The sequence below is a fragment of the Puma concolor genome, chromosome C1 (assembly GCF_028749965.1).
Source record: "Puma concolor isolate L17-30 chromosome C1, mPumCon1.1.hap2, whole genome shotgun sequence".
NCBI lineage: Eukaryota > Metazoa > Chordata > Mammalia > Carnivora > Felidae > Puma > Puma concolor.
The window spans coordinates 198,776,110-198,792,820 of record NC_141674.1 but is presented as its reverse complement, the minus strand read 5'-3'; the positions used below and the strand labels follow the sequence as shown (position 1 = coordinate 198,792,820).

General features: G+C 34.8%; 1 protein-coding gene across 6 annotated transcripts in view; it reads left to right on the top strand.

Annotated features, from left to right (window-relative positions):
• Positions 1 to 16,711, top strand: part of ERBB4 (erb-b2 receptor tyrosine kinase 4) — a 1,154,402-nt gene that overhangs the window by 43,906 nt on the left and 1,093,785 nt on the right. The window lies entirely within an intron of this gene.

The following is a 16,711-nucleotide window of genomic DNA, read 5'->3' as shown; positions in this document are numbered from 1 at the left end:
GCTAGAATTCACCAGTGAAACCATCTGGTCCTGGGCTTTTCTATGGTGGGAAGTTTTTGATTACTGATTCAACTTCCTTATTCATTATTGTTCTGTTCATATTTTCCATTGCTTCATGATTCAGTTTTGGTAGGTTGTATGTTCTAGAATGTACTCATTTCTTTTAGGTTATCCAGTTTGTTGGCATATGATTGTTCATAGTAGAGCGGGGATTAGAACAGTGTCAGTACTTCCTGGCTATGATGGGTCAGAGTCCTAATCTGGGATAGGAGTGGGGCACAGAGCAGTGGCAGTGTGGCTCTGACAATGAGGGTTCAGAGTTCAAGGCCCTGGGGGTGGGACACAGAGCAGTGGCAGCTCTGATCCCCCATGTGGTGAAATGCTGTGGTGTTCTGATCCCAAATATTAGAACATAGCAGTGACTGGATCCCCTTCAGGCAGGTCTTCTCATAACAACACCTTCACCCACAAGGAGTAGATGCAGGGGGCCACTGTAAGCAGCTCTGTCAGGTGGGATCAGCGTTGGTAAAGACTGTGAGAGACCTTTGTAACACAGGCTGCAAATGTCCATGATGGTGATGCCTACTGGAATTCTCCTGCTGTCCATTCCCCCGTGGAGTGAAATTCCTCTGAGGCTATACCTCCTGGTTCCAAGCTTCTCTGGACTAGAGGATGAGGTAACATAGGTAATAGGCTTTCTGAACTTTGCCATGTGGCCATCCTCAGTATTTGAGCTTTTTAGGTTTTTTGATCCTTCTTCATTGTAATCCAGAGCTTTCTCTGAACTGTTTTCTCCAGTTTGAGGTTATTTATTGCTTTGGTTGTTTTTGTTGGGGAGATGAGCATTGGGATATCCTAGTCCTCCATCATGCTGACATCACCTCCTTATTCTTAAATTTCAGCGTACATTTCAGAAATCTGAAACTGGACTCTTGCAAGTCTTTTTTGAGTTGAAGATTTTGCTTTTGGAAGCTTACAAATAAAATATTTCTATCATGTCATATCTGCATTAACTGCATTGTAAAGTTAATTAAGCAATAGCTGGGCATTTCATAGGGATTAATGACTAACAGGGAGGAGTGAATGGTTCAAGGTACAGCCAAGGACCATTAACATCCACTGGCCATTAATTCCCAGAAAATGCCCAGCATCAAAGTCATTATTGCTATTATGAACTGAAAATGGAAAAGAAATATAGGCATATGGATTTTTTTTAAAGGTGATGCAGTTTTAATTGATATGTACAAGGCATTCATGGAGAACTTAATTTTTGTACATTAGCCAATCACATTACTGCTCTCATTTCTTATGGTTCCATTTGGGTTATAATTAAGTGGTAACAGTTGTAGACCTGGGTATTTCCTGGGAATTAATGAATGGCTGGGTGGAGTTAATTGCCTAAAATATAGTTTCAGACCATTAACCTCAGTTGGTCACTAATCTCTAGGAATTTATTTTAACTTGGGTCATTATTTTGTGGTAAGAAGAAAAATGTATTCAATTATTATAATATTAATCCTAATGCATTTTTGTTTTCTAGAAAGATATCCAATAATAGTAGGGATCTGTGAAGTCTTTCTATATGTCTATTTCACAGTTTACTCATTTTGAATGTAAACACTCAATGGGTGGAGAACATACCTTTCATACTTACAGAGCTTATTTGATGACCTCATTGATTCCTGTCCTTATGGAAGTAATCTATTTTTTATACTGGTTAAACCTAGGAAAAGATTGCCTTTGTTATTAATTAGTGATTTATGAATAATTTTTTATTCAATACATATATATTGGATTATTGGCTATTATTTTTTATTGTGACATATACTTTCTTAATAAATTTTTTCTTTGTGTTTCTCTTAAGGGTATATTCTACCAATACCAATTTCTTTGTGTTTGTTAATGTGTTACTAATTTCTGCTTTCCTTGAAAAGTCAAAAATTAAATACATTTATTCAGATTAACAGGACAGTTGATTAACAAAAATTCTAAGATTACCACTTAAAATCCTGTTTTGTAAGGAGGATATTACATGAAGAGGCATAGAGTTACAAAAAAGAGTTTTAATTTAATGGATGTCAAAATTCAAATTTTACTTGTGTTATGACAGAAATAATCCTACTGATTAGATTTTAGTGAATTCTGATAATAATCTTTGGCTTTAAAGAACATACATTTTAAAATGCTAATATTAAATTTGGTATGAAATGTGAACTATGTATCTAAAAAGTAATTGCTAAGTACCCTAAATATGACTGATATTGAGGTTATTTTTTATTATAAGTAAAATAATTGATATATTTGTAAATTTGTTGGGACTATATATACAATTGGACATATATACATTGTATATATACAATGTTAACAATTTACCAGGTTTTAATAATTAATATGTTTGGAAGTCCTGGATATGACAAAATGAACATTATTTCCAAATAATACTTTTATACTTGTGTGTTTCTCTGCATTAAATGTTAATAATAAATAAAATTTGAATATGTATTATAAGATGCTTTCATTGTAAAAGATATGGAGGGAAATGGTGTGTGTGGAGTGTGTGTGTATGTATATATAACTAGACCTGATAAAAATAGCTTTCAGTAAGAAATTAAAGCCATCTACATAAACTGAGGTTTTATTGTTGACTTATTTAACTAATTACTTTGCTCCTTTATTTTTACAAGTGTGGGTAGACCTAGATTTTAAGAAATAAGAGTCAAGTAATCAGGATGTATTTAACACCATACATTCATTAAAATAATTCAACATGGAAGTTAAAATTGAAAAAAAAGCTAGCAGACTTCTTAACACCAAAAAAATCAATAACTATATTTGGAACTAGCTTTTTGGTAGTATTTATTATAATAAAAACCCTATGTCATAAAATAATTGGTCACCTCTACTTTATACTAATAGCTTATTTCCTTGTATTTATTCTGTTATGTAGTCTAGAAAGTGCTTTTATATACCTTAGCTCTTTCGTACTAAAGAAAATTATTCTGTTCTCAGTAAATGGCTGACTCAAACCTGAGAAATTATATGACCTATTTAAAGTGCTAAAATTAATAAATGGAGAGGTAAGCCTGAAGCATAGGTTTTCTTTCTCCAAACCTGACACGTTTACCCTGTACCTGAGTTTTATAGATGGAATATAATGTTAGTTACATTAGGATGCCTTCACATTTTTGCTCATTGTTTAGCACTTCTGCACACAAAGACATAGCCACACTCTTTTTAATTACATTTGAATCAGTATCTACTTATGAAATTAGTTACAATATTAAAATTAGGTAGTTTCTTTCTGGCAGAGCAAGTGATACTAGGATATATGGGATTACATTTTTATGGAGTTCTAAAATTATTTAATTTTTTTAATGTTTATTTTTGAAAGAGAGAGAGACAGAGTGTGAGGTGGGGAGGAGCAGAGAGAGAGGGAGACAGAGAATCTGAAGCAGGCTCCAGGCTATGAGCTATCAGCCCAGAGGCCGACGCGGGGCTCCAACACACGAACTGTGAGATCATGACCAAAATTTGGCACCCAACAAACTGAGCCACCCAAGTGCCCCTAAAGTTATTATTTTAAAATTTACTTTAGGTTCATGAGCACAATACAATTAGTTTATAATAGGTTTTTAAAAATTCAGGTACAATTCTCTTTCTGTTGTCATCAAACACTGTTGTGTTATATTTTGGTCTGTTACTTTGAAAATCCATTATTTAAAATCCAGCATATTGCTGTTGTTCAGATACATTCACATTTCAGTGAAGATACAGATAATCTTGTTTGGGCGTTCTGCTTTCAACCTCATAACGAATTTCTTATTTTACCTGTATACATTTTATTATTTTTTCAGAGGTTCATATTTGTTTTTGTAATATGTATTTTTTTGATCACACAAAATTTACATTATATTTGCTTCCTACTACTGAATCTCCAGTATATGTCTATTTGTCTCTGCTTATCAGAGCATGCCAAAAAAAAATTTTTTTTTAAGTAGCACTTCAAGAATCTGCTTGAAAATGTCTTTGTATGCAACATTTGTATACAACAAAGAATATTTGTTCTTGTGACAGGGAGAGTATTCAGGAATGCTGTGAAACGGAGACCAGGGTCAGAATTTATGTGTTGTTTGGAATGTCAATAGTTTTGAATGTTCATATTGCTAGAGTGACAGAGGAAATAAAACATCACATCTAAGTTTGCAAATTAGAAGATATCATAGAAACTGAAGAATGAATTTGCCAAAAATAATAACTTTCTGGACTATAATTTCAAAAGAAGAAAATTCTAGAAGGTGATTTAATGAAAGGAACCTATCTACTTCTGCATATGCTATTAGAGAAATTTAAAAGTTCCACTGAAATGATTATTTACTCAGATAGTCCTATTCCAAGCATAATGTTCTTCAAAGTTTTTAAAGTAGTAAATTCCATCTCCAACCTCTGTGAAATAACGCCTTGCTTTTTATGGTGCAAAAAGAAAAATACAGTTAAGCAACGTGTTACTTTATCTGTAAGAACCTGTGCCTTTTAAGGTGATGGGGATCCTGAGTTATAAAGACCCTGACTTTGTGTTGTCCCTAAATTTGGTTCTGTGAAGTTAAATATTGATAAAATAAAATGAATCCTGGAATTACAATGATACCTTTTTATTGCTTTTTAAAGAAAATGTTGATATGATGGATTCTTTATTCATATAGGACCGATTCTAGATGTACTTGGAAATAAGTAATTTCCCAACCTCTCATGTTCTAAGCTTATAACAATGCATACATTTACATCTTTTCTTTTGCTTATGACCATTCAGTCCTTCTGATTTAAATACAGAGCCAGCCTTATTGGGTGCCAGAGTACCCTGAAACTTTTAAACTTTTAAACTTGATTATCTTACTTTTAAAAGGGAGAAGGATAGTATAGCACCAGCTGTGGGCGGGGGGGGGGGGGGTGGTGGAGAGGAAGTATTGGAGTAAAATGATTAAAACTGACCCTATGACAAAAAGAAATTTTCTATATTTCAAAACCAAAATAATATTAAATTTCAAAGGTACCAAGGATTTCTAACATTTTATTTTTCGAAACTATAGTAGAAGGTCATCCAGTTTAATGGAGGTCTTGAGAAATCAGTTACTGAAGACTAGAAAAGTTACTTTTTCACTGTTTCATAACATGAAAAAAATGTAAAAGACTATTTGAAGCCCAAAGTTAATCAACAAGAAATGGTTTACCTGGAAATCTTGAATACTGTCAAACTTCACTATATTTCCAGAACTCTTGGGTGCTTTTTATGTTTTACAGCACTATCAAATGTACAAATCAAATTGCTTATAGAAATTGTCTTTTGTATGCTATGCAGATTGTATAGAGTACATTATTTTTTAAAAAAAATCATTTTGAATTTGCATTGAAACTACCTTCCAAAACTGTCAGTAAATGTAAAGCACTCTGTCTAGTCAAAAGTAATATTTTTACTAATAAGACACAGAGATGTGAAATTTCAGATTAACTTTTTGTATAGAATAGGAGGTAGTTGTAGGCAGTGTGGCCATGAGGACATTGAAATGAAACTAGTAAAAGGAATGAGAAGCAGAGGAAACTAGAAACAGTAAGAGATGCTATTAAACTGTTATTTCATCTGTTTTTTCTTATATGTTTGATAGTTCACTATGTGTCAGACACTGTGCTAGGAACTGGGGATATAAGAGTGAATCAAGTATAGACTTCAACTGTTATGACACAATATGGCATATAGGCTAATACAAATCTGCCTGTGAAATAGAGGTAAAATGAAGAAAATGATTATGTCCTTCATCTAGAGATGAAGGTAAGAGAAACATTCACAAAGATGCTTTTGAAAATATTTATGAGTTAGAAGATTTAAGAGATGGGACTAGAAACACTCTCTTGGGTTTAAGGATCTATAAGTAGTTCAGTGTGCTTAGAACATAATGATTTTAGAAATATACCAGAGGAGAAATGAGGGAAGTGATAAGAGAAGAATGTGGAATGCAGGTTGGAAAGCCCTTGTGACCATATAAAGGAGCATGACTCAAAGTAATGAGGAGACTTGGTCTTAAGTTGTAGAGTTAACTACATTTGTAGAGCACTTTTTTTTTTTTTTTTAACGTTTATTTATTTTTGGGACAGAGAGAGACAGAGCATGAACGGGGGAGGGGCAGAGAGAGAGGGAGACACAGAATCGGAAACAGGCTCCAGGCTCTGAGCCATCAGCGCAGAGCCTGACGCGGGGCTCGAACTCACGGAGCGCGAGATCGTGACCTGGCTGAAGTCGGACGCTTAACCGACTGCGCCACCCAGGTGCCCCATGTAGAGCACTTTTCTTAAAGTTCTGTTGATGATTAGCTAATCTTAGAAAGATGAATTAAAAATAAAAACATTCAACAGGTAAGAACTATGCAGAACTGTTACTCTAGAGAATGTTTTCCCTTTATTCTGAAAAAGAGAAGTCTTAGCTCTACTGATCTTTGAGGTTTAGATAATTATGCTTTTATTTACATGAATAATAGTTAATTTCTATTGGCTATCATGATCTGACAAGATGAATACTTTGATTTCTTATATTGTTAAATCTTTCCTGTAGGGTAAAGTTGATGATCCAAAGAAAGATAACCATCTTGTACCTTATTTCTGATTTCATAGATTTGAAGAAAAGTATTCAACAGAATGTTACTGATATTGTATGATTCAGAATTTGGGGGAGGGGCTATATGGGGGCAATAGAAGGAATTTGAGTCTTGATCTGTGGGGTTGTTTTTTGTAAATGTCCTGCTTATTTAGACTTAGCCTTACTTCAACCTTAATCTTGTCATTTATGAGCAAAAGGAAAAAAAAATGGGAATGAGATCCCAGAAAAAGGCAAGTTATGTTGGGTTATTAGTGTGATATCTATCACTGGTCACATTTAACCCTCAGGAAAATACCTTTAATCATGAGCATCAGATCCATTTTTGGGATATAAGAGGGAATGATCATTTGTGCCAATTCTAACTCTGTCCGTTACACCTAATAATTATTCTTGTCAACTTTTAATGCCCCTTTTTCACCTTTAGCTTTAGAGAAGTTAATTCAGTTTAGCCATATGGGAGTGTGAATTGGCATTTATCAATTGTGTAGCATATAAATTCAGTTCTTCTTTGGGGAGTGTCTTAAGACAGATGGGGGGCAAGATCCAGTCATCCATTATGAAGGCCAAAGTGGGGAGTTATTCTCTCTTTCTATCCCTGACCTATGTGTGACCATTTAGGTACTGCTCAAGACTTAGATTTGGGGGAGAAACACAAATGGGAAGGTTCAGTAAAGATTTTTCAAGTATTTGCAATGAATTCAAGAGTTCAGGGATGAGGGTAGTGAATTTTCACAAGTTGGTGACCAGTGCCCATTATGATAGTAGGGGAATTATGTACAGAGTATTTCTGTGGTGGGAATTTGTATGAGTCTTACCTTCTTCACATCTTGTTGGAGTTTAATATTCCATACTTTGTGTTGATTCAGTGAGTTATTTGGTAAACTTTCATAAATTCTTGTCAAGTTAACCAGAGTCAGTTTCTGTCCTTTGTAATGTAGACCCTGATTGTGCAGTTTGTGATTTGAAATGGACTATAAATTATTTCGGTTAGAGTATAAGCTCTGCCCAAGCATGAATGAACAAGTGACTTCGAAAAATCACATGGACAACAGTATAGATGAAACAGTAGGAGTGAAAGCTGCAGGGATGAGTATAATTAAAAGACTATTGTAATTGTAATTGTAATTGTAATTGTTCAGGTGAGAGAGAATGAGGATCTGAACTCATAAATGGCAGTGAAGATTAGCAGGAGATGAGCAGGAGAGTTAGGAATTCAAGACCTTAGGGTTTATCTCAGAATTACAAAGTAAGTACAAAGTGTTTGGGGGACTCCCAGTTGTCCTCCTTTTAATGTATAGGTAAAAGGAGAGGTCCCAGTGAGGAAAATGAACAAATGAAAACAAGTAGAAGGAAAGGCAAAGTGGAAGTAAAAAAATAAAAGGAGTTTCATGAAAAAGAAGCAATTCAAGTGTCAAATACTACAAATAAATCAACATTAAATAAAATTAGAAGTTAACCGTAGGGTTTGGCATGTTGGAGGTTTTCAGTGAACTAAGAGCTTGAGGGTAAAATGGCAGGGTTAGAAACCATATGTCAGAGGATTGATTTGGAAGGGAGCAACCTAACAAAATGAAAGAAGATTCCTTTTCTGATTAACTCTACCAAAAGCCTAAGATAGGAATTTAAAAAACGAAGAATCAATTGCTTAGAGACACAACATGCAGAAAACTCAAGGAAGCTAGAAAGTAAGTGGAGCAAAGTCAAGATTTGAGACAAATTATTTCTCTGAATCATACCTAGTTTTCTCATCAGTAAAACTGGAGTAACAGCAGCCACATCTCATGGCGTCTGTGAAGGTACAGATAATGTAGGCTAAGCTTGGTGCTTGATATTTTAGGTGCTCCTCTTTTATGCTACCATAGCAATTGATGTTTGCTTTTTCTCTAGTTCTTCCTCTAAACTCTCATCTCTTTGATAGCATGTGATATGGATTATATTCACATTTGTATTCCCAGCCCATGGAATATTGCTCCCACATATAGATTCTCAAGATACCTTTGTCGGATACTAAAAACAAAATGAATGAATGGATGCCTAACCTGGTGACAATGTAGTAAATATTAGTTTCTTCTTCAAAGTGTTTCAGCTCTGTAGAAGAAAAGTTTGCCAAAGTCAATTATACATTCCAATAAGGATTTTAAAGTGTTTTTTCCATGACATAAAGCACAAAATTTATTTTTCATTTATTATAACCTTAAGGGAAATAGCAATGGGAGGCAATATTTGGTAAATAGAAATATGACAATATATAATTAGGATATGCTTTATATTACTGAATTATAGCTTTATCCCTCTCCCTAGTAAAAGCAAGGAAACATTTCTGGTACACTACTGTCTTTGTCATTTGTAGAATGAGAGAATTATAAGATATATCAAAAGATCGTCTAATTTAGTAATTACCCCCAGCCCCATGCTGTTTTTATTTTACGAAAATTCTTAGGAGTAATTTTTGAAAATATATATAATAATGAAAACTTTGAAAGGAAAAAAAATGTGGGAAGTCAAAGTGGGGAATTATTCCCTCTCACTACTGCTGTTTAAAATTCTAGTGATTAGAAAAATTGCATTAATATAGTATAACCTAAAAAGTGAATTGTAAATTCATTATATTATACCTTATTTCTAACTGTAAAACTAAACAATAAAATGAATAATCAAAACAAAATAGTAAAACCAATAAAATATAAAATGAATATGATTAAAGCAATAGTGTTATTTTTCTGAAACCAAATTCCTGCTGACAGTGTGGCTGTGGTCCTAACTCTTATATGCACAGTCGTTGCAGTTCCCCTGTTTATGCTTCCAACTGCCCTAAAATGACTCCATACTTCCATCACTTTCTCCATCTAAAATGCTTCACATATTTCATAATAATCAGCTTCACCATCGTTTAACTTTCACTTAGTGCTAATTCATCCATGTCTTAAATCTCTCAGTTTTCTTTACTCATTAGCCCATGACAGTAAATCAAGTGCTATATGGTGACAGTGCGGGTGGTGATACAAACTCAGTCCCTGAAGTATGAGGCACAACTTGATTCAAAGTTGTCTTTATGATATTGTTATTGATCATTCAGATTATCTTGAAAACAAAAGCAACTACAAAATTATCCTTATTGAAAAACTCATAGAATCTCCTGTTTGAGAACTATTAATGTATCATATCTTGGGTAACCTGTGTAATATCCATGGCAACCATAAGATTGTACTTAATTTGGGGGCACCTGGGTGGCTGAGTCGATTAACCGTCCAACTTGCGCTCGGGTCATGATCTCATGGTTTGTGGGTTTGGGCCCCATGTTGGGCTCTGTGCTGACAGTTCAGAGCCTGGAACCTGCTTTGGATTCTGTGTCTCCCTCTCGCTGCTCCTCCCCTGCTTGCACTCTCTCTCTCCCTCTCTCAAAAAATTAATACACACAAAAAAATTAAAAAAGTTTGTACTTAATTTCAATAAGATCTTACATCAAAATTTCCCTATTTTTATGTTGGATGTTTTAGCTCTACACATTTTATGTTTTTGTTATCCCTCATTTTACCTTCATTTTTCCATGTTGTATGCCATTGGTTACTTTGATGTTTTTAAGGTCTTACTTTCATTTCCTTATTATTACTCCTGTATTTTGTTTGCATTTTTTCCTGTTATTTTCTGTTTTCTCATCATTCCCATAAGGTTTCCAGACTACCAGTCTGTCTGTTGTACAGTTTTAAGGACCAGTGTTGCTGGAAAAGTGGGTGTGCTACTGGCCTGTTAGAACATACCATGTGCTTTTTTTTTTAAATACTTTTTTTTTTCAACGTTTTTAATTTATTTTTGGGACAGAGAAAGACAGAGCATGAACGGGGGAGGGGCAGAGAGAGAGGGAGACACAGAATCGGAAACAGGCTCCAGGCTCCGAGCCATCAGCCCAGAGCCTGACGCGGGGCTCGAACCCACGGACCGCGAGATCATGACCTGGCTGAAGTCGGACGCTTAACCGACTGCGCCACCCAGGCGCCCCACCATGTGCTTTTAAAATAACACTCATTTTCGCTTTTTGTAATTAAGTTTTTGGTGTCACCGAGATATTCCTGACATACTCATATTGGAGTACTTAAAATCCCTTTGCGGTCTTTACTTACTACTGCTCTTATCTAGTTTCTGTATTCTTTTTCTGGATAGTCCCTTCTTATAATTCACTCAATAAGTGTTCAGTCTTTTCTTGTGCATTAAGCACAGAGGGGACATTATGCCCGATATAAAGTCATACCTTCCAAGAGTTTATAGTTCTAGTTGGGAATGCGGACAAGCAGAACAAATAACTTTAGGTTAGTGTTATTTATCGTAGAGACATGGTAGGGCAGAGCAGGTAGGGACTAGTTTTACCTCTGTAAGGAATTGGAGGTGGAGATTTTCAGAGAGGACTTCATAGAGTACATGATGTTGGAACTGATTGAATCAAAGAAAGAACTGTAGAAATTTGGAATTTTCTGGAACTTTAGTGTCTGGAATCAGAGTCTTGATGCTACTAAAACGTTCTTTGTTTCATTTCTGCTACTTCCGGCCCATCTTCGTTCTCTCTCGCTTTTCCATAATGAAATCACAACCCTATTTGTTTGAGGGGAAAAAAAAAATACTGGAGCTGCACTTTGGTGCTATGCTTATCTCTGTGTAGTCATTGTGGCCATAGAGAGTGGACACTGTGGTTAGCCCAATTGAGTCATGTTTGGGGAGCTGGTTTAAGGACCCCTGGGAAAAGAGTGGCCACCATACCATTCCAGGCAGCAGGGACAGCATGTGAAATAAATGGATGCTGGGAGGAGGGAAAATGAAGTTTAAGAAATATCAAATGGTTTAATGTGACCATATTGCATGAAGTGTGTATAAGATATGAGTGGGAGGGAGACCAACATGAAGCTGGGAAAAGTAAGGTAGTCTTAATCTACTAAGGGCCTTTGAAGCCAAACAACCCATTTTTCTTTTGTCCTCTAGGTGGAGACACTGAGGTTTTTTTTTTTTTTTTTTTCAATTCAAATACGTATTTATCATTGTGTGCTACACTATTTTAAATACCTCTTTACTTTTTAAAATGATTTTCCCTGAAAAGCCAGTGAGAGGTGGTTTTTCCCTGAAAAGAGGTGAGAGCTTAAGAAAAATAAAAAATAGCAAAAAATTAATTTCTCTCATTAATATACTTTAGTAACTTCAAAATATCAATGCTTTTTGACAATCATAAATTTGCCTTGTTTGAATATTATATATTTTATGGACTCCATTACACATATGAAAAGAACATTTATACAGAGATGGGAGAAAATATTAGAAACAGATCATGCAAGGAGAGGATGTTACTCTACTATTCACAAACGAAACTTGCTTTGAGTTTAGGGCATGCTAGTTTCAATTCCATTCCATTTCTGTGCCTTTATTTGAGTGAAATATGGATTTTACATAAAATTTCTGGCAGTCCAGAAGTCACAACTGATATTTAGGACCCTGAATTTTTATTTACTTATTTATATTTTGCTTTTCTAAATGGAATTATAGTACATATGCAGGAAGATGCACAAATCATCTGTGTGCAGTTTGATATAGTCTCACAAACTTATCACATCTGTATAACTAGCACCCAGATCAAGAAATAGAATATTAATACTATGCCAGGGTCAACTACAACATTTAATAAGCACAATGGCAAGATTAGATTTTGTACTTTTGAAATTAAGAGCAGGTATAAAAGACAACAGAGGCTTTGCAGGAGTCAATGGAGAGGAGGTGAGGGTCTAAGTTAGGACAGTATCTTTAGACAAAGAGGAGGGGAAACATTTAGTGTCTGAAGTATAGATAATTTTCTACAGAGGAATATGGAAAAAATGTGGAGAATTGGCTATTGGGCCTGAAAGCATTTTGGTTAAGAACTTGATTTACTAGATATAAGCACATATGAAATTTAGGATATATCTTTAGCACTCCTGAGGCTTTAAAAAAACTTAAAAAAATATCAAAAACCCCCAAACCCTAGCCTTAGGAAAATACACTGAGAAGAATCTTTATTCAGGTAAGAAATATTCTAACAAGGGAAATTTAGTGAGGATCACATCTGGTAGATGTAAATTCATCTCTAAAATATAATCCACAGTCCTTCTTAATCCTGATTGTTCTTCACTTGATTATCTTTTTAATTTTCTTCCTGCAAAAATTATGAGTACAGAGAACATCATGTCAGTCGTCTGTTCCAGTTAATTTCACAGGAAGATGGGGATGAATGCTCAGCAGATGGTACAACCTTTGCTCTGAGAGTGGTGTGGGTTAAGTAGTCGCTCTGTGGGTACCTGTCTTTTTGTTTTAGGTTCACGGAGAGAACTGAAATGATTGGCCCCAGTCACTCACCCTGTCCTGTTCACCTACATGTAAGGCAGAATGGTATAGTGAATATTAGATTAGGGAATAGAAGATATTCATTCTCTACCTGACTGATCCTATCTGATCTTAAGCCTCTATGTTCTCAAAACGTATAAACAAGGAAATTGAGTTAAATGTCTTACTTCCCTCTAGGTACAATCTTATTGCTGCATTTTTTTTTAAGGCTAATTTGCCTTGTGTGATCATCAAAATGGTACAAACCTTTTGCAGTTTCAGTGTTTTAGTCTGTTAAATAATGGAATTTATTTCAGGACATTGGTAAGCATCAAAGAAGATTAAGGCTTTTAAAATAATTTAATTATAAAATGCTTTCCAAATTATGGAAGTTATTACTGATTATTATGCCACATTCTTCCTTACTTCAAACCCTTATTAATAGTTTCTCACTTGCTGAAGGAGAAATATCCCTTTCCTAAGAAAATTTCTTGAGAAAGCCTGAGAAAGTTGTGGATTTATTTCTGCAGATCTTAAGTGCACTCAGAATGCTTGGTGGGATTTTTGTTTTGTTTGTTTGTTTTGGGTTTTGTTTTTGAATTTAGCCAGGCAGTGTATTGCCATTTCCAAGTGAAATACATCTTACTCATGAATATGTTTGAGTTGAAACCTTGGAGTAGTCAGTGTCAACACTGTTTAAAATGAACTCTAAATGTTCGAAGAACTGTTCTAAACTTAAGAGTAAATCTCGAGACTGTTTATTGAGAAGTGTGCTGTGTACTATTCTCTTGTTAAGTTTGTATTTTGGGTTCAAAAGGCTTCATTGATGCTTACCATCCCCAGGCCTGTTGTGTAAAGAAGACTTACAGAATAATGACTAAATACCTAAGTACAGTCTACCAGCGTTTACTCTTTTAAAAGCATCTGAATCTGGAAATATTTTAATGGAAATGTTATTTTGCTATTTTTCTTTAAATACTTCATGGCTTCAACAATTTGCAGCAACTTTGTGAGTATGTCATCTTTGGGAAACATCACTGTGAATACTCTCTTTCATGGCATGCTGCTAAAGTACTTTTCCAAGAGACATGGGAAAGAAATGGGTGTTGATGTTCTCCTAGGTATCATGTATTATCACTTTTGATCTTGCTGCAGCTTTGCAAATTGCATTACTATTTTAGAGGTGAATAGATTGGGGCCCAAACTAGGTAGGTTTTCATCGGTCACAGACTTGATACTGGAAGAACTGGAATTTGATTCAAGGGTCAGTGCCTTCTTTTAAAGTTTCTCTTTTGTCCTCTTTGGCAGAGACAGAATGGGCCTATCTAGAACCTCTCTTTGCTGGATTTAAAAAGTATCCCTCTTTCCTTGTGTTCTCTATGTCAGAGTTCCTAATTTGGATGGTGTAAAATTTGCACATAATAATTTTCGTTATCAAATAATGAACAATTTGTATCTTTGCAAATGTCTTATGTATTCATTAAAATCTGTTTTCAAAAAGAATTTATATATGCATGTGTATATATACACACACATACATGTGTGTGATATATAACATACAGATCTATAATTTATAAGATATATATAACTGATGAATAGAACATATATAACATGTTTTATATGTATGTAATTTGTAAACCTGACTTTTGTGTAACCTAATGTAATAAATATAATAGAGAAGGTATATATGTGATATAACACATATAACTTAAATGCATGTAAGTGTGTATACATACATATAAAATTAGGAAAGGTTTTAGGATAGACATCATTACTAAATTTTGCTCAAAAATGCAAATTTTTTAAGGCCTTAAAAATTGAGAGGGCAATTACACTTATGTATATTTAAAAGGTGCGTCAGGAAACTTGGCTACAACTGTGTATTCTTTCGAGCAAATAGCACATTGTTATTAGTTGCTAACTGCATAATCATAAGATTACAAGCATGAAGTCATTTCTTTTTAAAAGCCTCCAAATAAACTTAAATATGATAATCAAATATAGCAGTAAAACTAGTAACAACATACTTTCAAGATATTCAAGGCATATGCCATGACTTTACAGCGTGTCAGCGATGCCAAGAGCACATATGGCTTGCTTGCTTGCTTCTCTGTGGTGTCTCCCTGATATTGGCACAGCAACAGCACACTACAAGTCAATTCCCAGGCATGGTATTTACATACATACTTCATGACACATATGCGTTATGTTGAGCCACTATCTTTAAAGGTTATATGGTAAGAATAGCGTCACTCTCTAGTTCTTATTTTAAGATGCATGGAGAATATTGTGCAGTTATCTTTAAAGATTTCTCATTTTTCTTTAAGCCAAATCTAAACCGTCCTCCTTGGCTGAGAAAGCCCTGCACCATATAGTATTTTATTATCTTTCTTTTCTTTTGCTACTCTTCCCTGTGTTCTAGCCACACTGGCCTCCTTTAGTTCTTCCAATGTGCCAAGCTTTTTACATACTGTGTCTTCCCAGTAAAGTACACTTGTTTTTTATGCCTATATTAACAAGGTCTAATTTCACATGCATTAGGAGTCTTTGCTTTACATATATCTATTCAATGAAATGTCATATTTTATTGAATAGATGAAGCACATTATTTTTCCTAAATTATTAGAAGGTGTTTTAAATGTGTTATCTTTCTTCGATGTGGTCCACTTGCCTAGAGGCAGGTTGAAAATAAGGTCTTCACCTAAGTAATAATTAATGTCCACAAAACTTAAAAGTGAGAATTTAATTGTGCTTTTATCTAATTGAGAAGCCTACATATGTAGAAATACCTTTAGAAATTTTCTTTGCTCATAAACATGACAGGAAAAAGATAGAACATTCCTGCATGTATGCAGGATTGACTTTCTAATAACACATGAAGCTTCATCGGAGAGTCGCTGTGTGACACCATGACCTGCTATTAGGCAGAACTCATCCTCAAGTCCCCTGTTAAATGACATTCAGTTTCATCAAAGCTTCTGTATGTGCTACTTCTTTCTATTCTAGTCTTTCACCAGTTCTAGAGCTTATGGGCTCCACAGAACATATCCCAGAGGAATTTTGAATGTATTTTCTATCATCAGCATATCAGCTTTATTGTAAGGTTTTGTATGAGCCAACAGGGCAGAGGCACAATTGTAAAGGTGTGAGGAAAAGTTCCAGTTCAGACTCAATTACAGAGTCAGCCCCATGCTTTCTAACATGGTAGGCCCGAGGCAACTTTCTTTGTCGCTAAAACAGGGATATTAATGGAATCTTCAACATAAGGGAAGAATTAAATCAGTTAATGGCTCTTAAGCATAGTGCTTAGTACATGGTAACTACTCAATGTTGGATGCTCTTGTTTTTGTAAAAATTTTCTTTTCTTAACTTGCAACTGCAGAATTTTTGAGGAGAAAAGGGGCTATCTTTTGGAGTATGGTTTGATTGGTATATTTAATGGGTGATGGAGATAAGATTCCCTGGTTACAGTCCAGGTGTCTGAGGTAAAAAAGAGGTTGCTCTTGGAGATTACAAGGATTTGGGGGGTTGAGGAAGGAAAGAAGGGAATGAAAGGGAGTCTAGCAACATGGCAAGGAAACAAGACTTTTTCTAGAAGATATTCCTTTAAAATAAAAATGGCTGAGAGACTTTAAGAATAGGGATCCCTGGTATTTATTTGCTGTAATGTGCCACTCTTGGTTTTAAATTTTAATAAAGTTGGCCATATATACAACCTTGAATGTGTGGCATTTG